This window comes from Zea mays, chromosome 6 (genome assembly GCF_902167145.1).
Source record: "Zea mays cultivar B73 chromosome 6, Zm-B73-REFERENCE-NAM-5.0, whole genome shotgun sequence".
In the NCBI taxonomy this organism is placed as follows: domain Eukaryota; kingdom Viridiplantae; phylum Streptophyta; class Magnoliopsida; order Poales; family Poaceae; genus Zea; species Zea mays.
This window is the reverse complement of record NC_050101.1, coordinates 141,962,688-141,968,992: the sequence shown is the minus strand read 5'-3', so window position 1 is coordinate 141,968,992 and position 6,305 is coordinate 141,962,688.

The following is a 6,305-nucleotide window of genomic DNA, read 5'->3' as shown; positions in this document are numbered from 1 at the left end:
ATTCGAGGGACTCGATCACGCCTCGTCCGAGCCTAGTCTCGGACAAGGGCAGCCGACCACGGAGGATTTCCGTCTCGCCCGAGGCCCCCTCCAACGGCGAACATATTTCCGGCTCGCCCGAGGCCCTGCCTTCGCTAAGAAGCAACCCTGACCAAATTGCCACACCAACCGACCAAATCGCAGGAGCATTTAATGCAAAGGTGGCCTGACACCTTTATCCTGACGCGCGCCCCCCAGCCGGCAGAGCCGAAGTGACCGCCGTCACTTCGCCGCTCCACTGACCGACCTGACAGAAGGACAGCGCCGCCTGCGCCACTCCGACTGCGGTGCCACTTGACAGAGTGTGACTAACAGGCGGTCAGGCCCTACCGAAGGCACCATAGGAAACTCCGCTCCGCCCGACCCAGGGCTCGGACTCGGGCTAAGTCCTAGAAGACGGCGAACTCCGCTCCGCCCGACCCAGGGCTCGGACTCGGGCTAAGTCCCGGAAGACGGCGAACTCCGCTCCGCCCGACCCAGGGCTCGGACTCGGGCTCAGCCCCAGAAGACGACGAACTCCGCTCCGCCCGACCCAGGGCTCGGACTCGGGCTCAGCCCCAGAAGACGACGAACTCCGCTCCGCCCGACCCAGGGCTCGGACTCGGGCACAGCCCCAGAAGACGATGAACTTCGCTTCGCCCGACCCCAGGGCTCGAACTCCGCCCTGGCCTCAGCCGACGGCCTCCGCCTCGCCCGACCCAGGGGCTCGGACTCGACCTCGGCCACGGAAGACAGACTCAACCTCGGCTTCGGAGGAGCTTCCACATCGCCCAACCTAGGGCGCAGGCCAGCCACGTCAACAGGAGGCGCCATCATCACCCTACCCCGAGCTGACTCGGGCCGCAGGAAACAAGACCGGCATTCCATCTGGCTAGCTCCGCCAGATAGGCAATGATGGCGCCCCGTGTACTCTGTGACGACAGCGGCTCTCAGCCCCCTTACGGAAGCAAGAGGACGTCAGCAAGGACCCAACCGCTCCGACAGCTGTCCCTCCACCAGGCTCCATCGCTCCTCCGACGGCCACGACATCACACCAGCTGGGTGCCAAAATCTCTCCGGCCTGGGCGCGGGACGAACACGAAGGCCGCGGGATTCCCACCTCTCTCACGCCGGTCTCCGGCCGCCTCGCTCTCCCCCCTTCGCGCTCGCCCTCGCGCTCGACCCATCTGGGCTGGGGCACGTGGCGACACTCACTCGTCGGCCCAGTGACCCCTCAGTCTCGAAACGCCGACAAAATGATCACACTTATATTGTTTCATTCTTTGCTATACAATAAATAATTACAAGTGTACCGTCGACTTTACACGAGTGATAGTTCGAAGGTACTTTAAAGGCTGATCTAGCCGAAGCTCAAAGCTCTCAAGAGATAAATTTATGCATGGCACTGTTTATCTATTTATAAGGAATAGGTACAGCTTCATATGAAATGACGCATATGCCCAAAAAATTTACATGCGTGTTTCACATGTAGAGCAGGGGCAACATTATCTTTTCTCTTTTTCTTTCTTGCTACACAAGTCTTCTGAGTCCCTGCTTCGGTGCTATGCTTATTCACAGACGAAGCTTCACAACTTTTCCTTTCTGGTTCGCTAGCTACTTCTAGACGAAGGCGGTCTTCGTATATTCCACGACAGGAATTCAAGTAATTTCAGTCGGTCAAGAACCAATGGGAATTAGTCGTTGCCGACGAGAGTCACGAGAATATATGGTCGTGGTATAGTTAATTCCCATCGGCTATCGATGTGGATTAATTAATCCCTATCGGCTTACTATAGTATACATGGATTATCTGGTCTGTCAGCTCGAGCGTGGGAGCCAGCTAATTTCCATCGCCAATCCTTTGGCCCATGGGAATTAGCTGGGCTTAATCATGTTGGCTAGAGGAGGGTCGATGGGAATTAACCGACTAATTCCTGTCGGCTACATATGGTCTGTTGGAATTAACTGGCTTATTCCTGTCAGCTGTGGTCTGGCCCATGGTAATTAGCTTGCTTATCCTCGTCCGCTATGGTCAGGTCAATGGGAATTAACCTTTCTTGTTGCAAAACAACAACCAATTAGGCTCAATTTCTCCATAATTTATACACAACAGTACAAATAAGATACATATCATCACATAAAGTCACAAACATAAATATTGGTCACATTACCAACACGTCCATCCACATAGCTCACAAACTTCACATTACAACCACATAATAAATTCACACGTCACAAACTTCACATCACCAACACAACTCACATAATCATTTCAAATAGCAACAACAAGGTAAGTTAAAGTGTTTAGTTCATGAAAATGCATAGCATTCAAAGTTTAAAATCAAAGACCACCACATTTTGGTTTAAGATAATGAGGGAAACCGTCCACCAATTCCATTTTGGTGATCATAGTGACATCGTTTCCCTCATGAAAAATTTTGAGGGTGTCCCAAATTTCCTTGGCGTTGTCCAAGCCACTGACTTTGTTATATTCATCCCTACATAGAGATGCTAGCAAAATAGTAGTAGCTTGGGCATTTTTATCAATTTGTTCATTAATTAATACAAGATTATCGCTACTGTCAAATTTCATTCCATTTCCACTATTTCCCAAATACTAGGATGGAGAGAAAATAAGTGACTACACATTTTATGGCTCCAAAAAGAATAGTATTCTCCATCAAAGTGAGGGGGTTTTCCAAGTGGAATAGATAATAAATGTGCATTTGAATTGTACGGAATGCGGGAGTAATCAAATGAATATTTTTTATTGACTGTTTTCTTTTTTGTGGACAAGTCTTCGTCGTCGTCGTCCCTTGATGAAGAAGAGGAGGCATCGCTGTCATAGTAGATGATCTTCTTGATGCGCCTCTTCTCCTTTCCATATTTCTTCTTGTTGTTTGAGCCTGAGTCGGTGGGCTTGTCACCTTTTGGCTCATCGACATAGAGAGTCTCCTTCTCCTTGTCATTGATCATCGTCCCCTTGCCTTTAGGATCCATCTCTTCGGGCGGTTAGTCCCTTGATGAAGAGAACGACTCCGATACCAATTGAGAGCACACTAGAGGGGTGAATAGGTGATCCTGTAAAAATAGCTCAACAAAACAAACTTGGACTAATATTGGATTAGTGAAAGCTAAGACCAAGTTCGAGTGAGGAGTACGAGCAGAGTAAACTTCTTCACTTAATTGCTCTTCACAAGGTGAGTATTAAACTTAGAGCAATAATGTAAGTGAAGTAAATAGAGAGAGAAAATCTCACATGAATAAAGACACGTGACACAACGAATTTTATCTCATGATTCGTTCAAGTAGAATACTTGCCTACTCCACGTTGTGGCGTCCCAATGGACGAGGGTTGCACTTAACCTCTTTCAAGTGATCCAAAGATCAACTTGAATACCACGGTTTTCTTTATCTCAACAATATCTCGTTGTGAGGAATCTCCATAATTTGGAGTCTCTCACACCTTACACAAATGATCTCAAATGAACACAAGAGTAAGGGGAATAAAAACACACACAAGAGCGGGAGTTGTAGCAACAACACGCACACAAGACAATAACGAGCACACGAAACAGCACAACGGAGTTACAACTCAAAGAAGTGCTCGAATCTATATCACAATGAACCAAATGTGTGTTTGCGAAGTCTCGGTGTTGTAGAATGTTCAATGGGTGCTCGGTGTGCTGCTCCATGCGCCTAGGGGTTCCTTTTATAGCCCCAAGGGAGCTAGGAACCGTTGGAGCTCCATTTGTAAGGCTCTGGTTGCCTTCAGTCCGTGGGTACACCGGACTGTTTGGTGCACAACGGATAGTAAACAGTGCGTGCGCTGGGCGCCGCACAGAATCTCCCTAATTCACTGATTTCCTGTTCTAGGGGCATCGGATCGTCTGATGTGGGGCACCGGACTGTCCAGTGCGCCACTCGACCGTTGGTCTAGGGCTGACGTGGCCACTAGCCATTGGCTGCTGGCTCATTGGACTGTCTGGCGCCTCACACGGACCGTCCGGTGAATTATAGCCGACATAGGCTGAAAAACCCGAGAACAGCGAGTTGGCCAGACCGTGCACCAGACTGTCTGGTGGTGGCACCGGAGCGTTCGGTGCTCTGCAGTCCAGCACCTTATCTCTTTTTCTTCCTTGTTCTCTTTTGCTCCTTTTTTGCTTGAATTTATAAAGTCCCTATCACTTAGACAAACATGATTAGCGCACAAATCAATTGATTAAGTGTCCAGAGCATACATTTTTGCTTGATCCATATAGATTTGCAATAAGTCTTCTTCCGAGCTCAATTTGCTCATATACCTTTGCTCAACGTCATATTAGTTCAAAACATAATGTGTTGTGCATCTAATCACCAAAAACAATATAGAAATATACCAAGGGCACATTTCCCTTTCAAAAGGTCCTAGATGGACATGCCTATAATCTGTATGGTCCTTAATCGACACAAACGGAGACATTACACCCAGACTCCATTATAGTGCAAGTCAACTACCCGGCCTCAAGTTAACTTATACTATTTCTCAAAACATTTAGCACCTAACAGAGGGGCCATGCCTGGATATTGAATTCATCACTACAGATGATGCCTTCATTATCCCAAGCCATTCTTCTTTTGAAAATCGTGAGTCATATATCAAAAAGATTTTTCCTAATCTATCTGCATGAATAAGCATCTCTAGCTTTTATAAAATAGGTGACAAGGTGTGGTAATCAATCTTTTCAAAGAATGGTAATGCACCAAGTGTTTAATCAATCAACTCCTATCACCTAATGCATCATATACGTGATAAAATTTTGTAAATACAAGGATCGCCCATACAGAAGCAATGGTTATGGAAATTGTATCGATCTTGAATCAAGAGATTCACAAAGGTTAAAAGTCAGATGCTGAGATTCCAAAAATAAAAACTCAGATTAGTTTGAGAAATGCCTCAAATTTTTTGAAAGATGAATACATAATAGATTGGTTCAGAATGAGAATCGGTGTGCCCGAAATCGATCACCATTGCCAGCTTATTCTGAAAGGAGCACGTGATTCAACATATTCCTTACACCTTGGAAGTACTAAGATATACCACGACTTCAAGAAAATATATTGGTGGTACTGAATAAAGAAAAGTTGCCACTGAGGTAGCATTGTGTGATGTTTGTCAAAGGGTGGAAACAGAACCTCAAAGACCATTAAACGTACCTATATGGAAAGAGGAGATCAATATAGATTTTATAATTGGATTATCTCATACCCGTGATGGCCATAGTTCCATATGAGTCATTATGGATAGGTTGTCAAAAGTTGCAAATTTCATATCCATAAAGACCACGTATTCTAGAGCCAAGTTGGCAGAATTATCCATGGCTATGATTCTATGTTCGCATAGTGTTCCAAAGAAGTTGGTGTCTGATCGAGAAACTCAGTTTACCTCACGCTTTTGGCAAAAGTCACATGAGGCAAGGGATACCAAACTAAACTTTAGTTCTGCATATCACCCATAGACGAATGGTCAGACAGAAAGAACCAATTAGATACTTGAGGATATGTTATGAGCTTGTGCCCTTAAACATGGTGGAAGTTGGGATAAGAATTTGCTCTATGCAGATTTCTCTTACAACAATAGTTATCAAGCAAGTCTCAAAATAGCCCCGTTTGAAGCTCTATCGGGAAGCAAGTGTAGAACACTGTTGTATTGAATTTAAACGTGTGAAGGTCAAGTATTTAAATATGAGATTCCTAAGGAAGCAGAAATGCGAGTTCAGATCATAAGAGATAATCTTGGAACAACACAGTCTAAGAAAAAGAGTTATGCTATTAATCAGAGAAGGAATTTTACTTTTGAGGTTGGAGATTACATGTATATCAAGGTATCTCCTATTGAAATAATGCGAAGATTTAATATTAAAGGAAAGTTATCTCCTTGTTAGGTTAGACCATTTCAGACCTTGGAAAAGAAAAGGAGAAGTAGCTCTTAGTTGGAAATACCCACTAGTTTATCAGAAATGCAAGATGTGTTTCATATTTCAATTTAAGAAGTGCTTAATAGTACCTAAGGAGCTATTATTTTGGAAGAGCTTGATGTTATGGTAGACTTATCCTACTTAGAGTATCAATTAAATGTTTTGGGAGGATTCCACAGAGTCACTCAGAATAAAGTAATCACATATGCAAAGCTCAACGGAGTCAACACCCTAAGGATGAGGCAGCATGGAAAAGAGATGATGATCTCAAGGAAGAATTTTTTTTACCTATTCTCGGAAGTTCCCTAATCTTGTGGACGAGATTCTTTT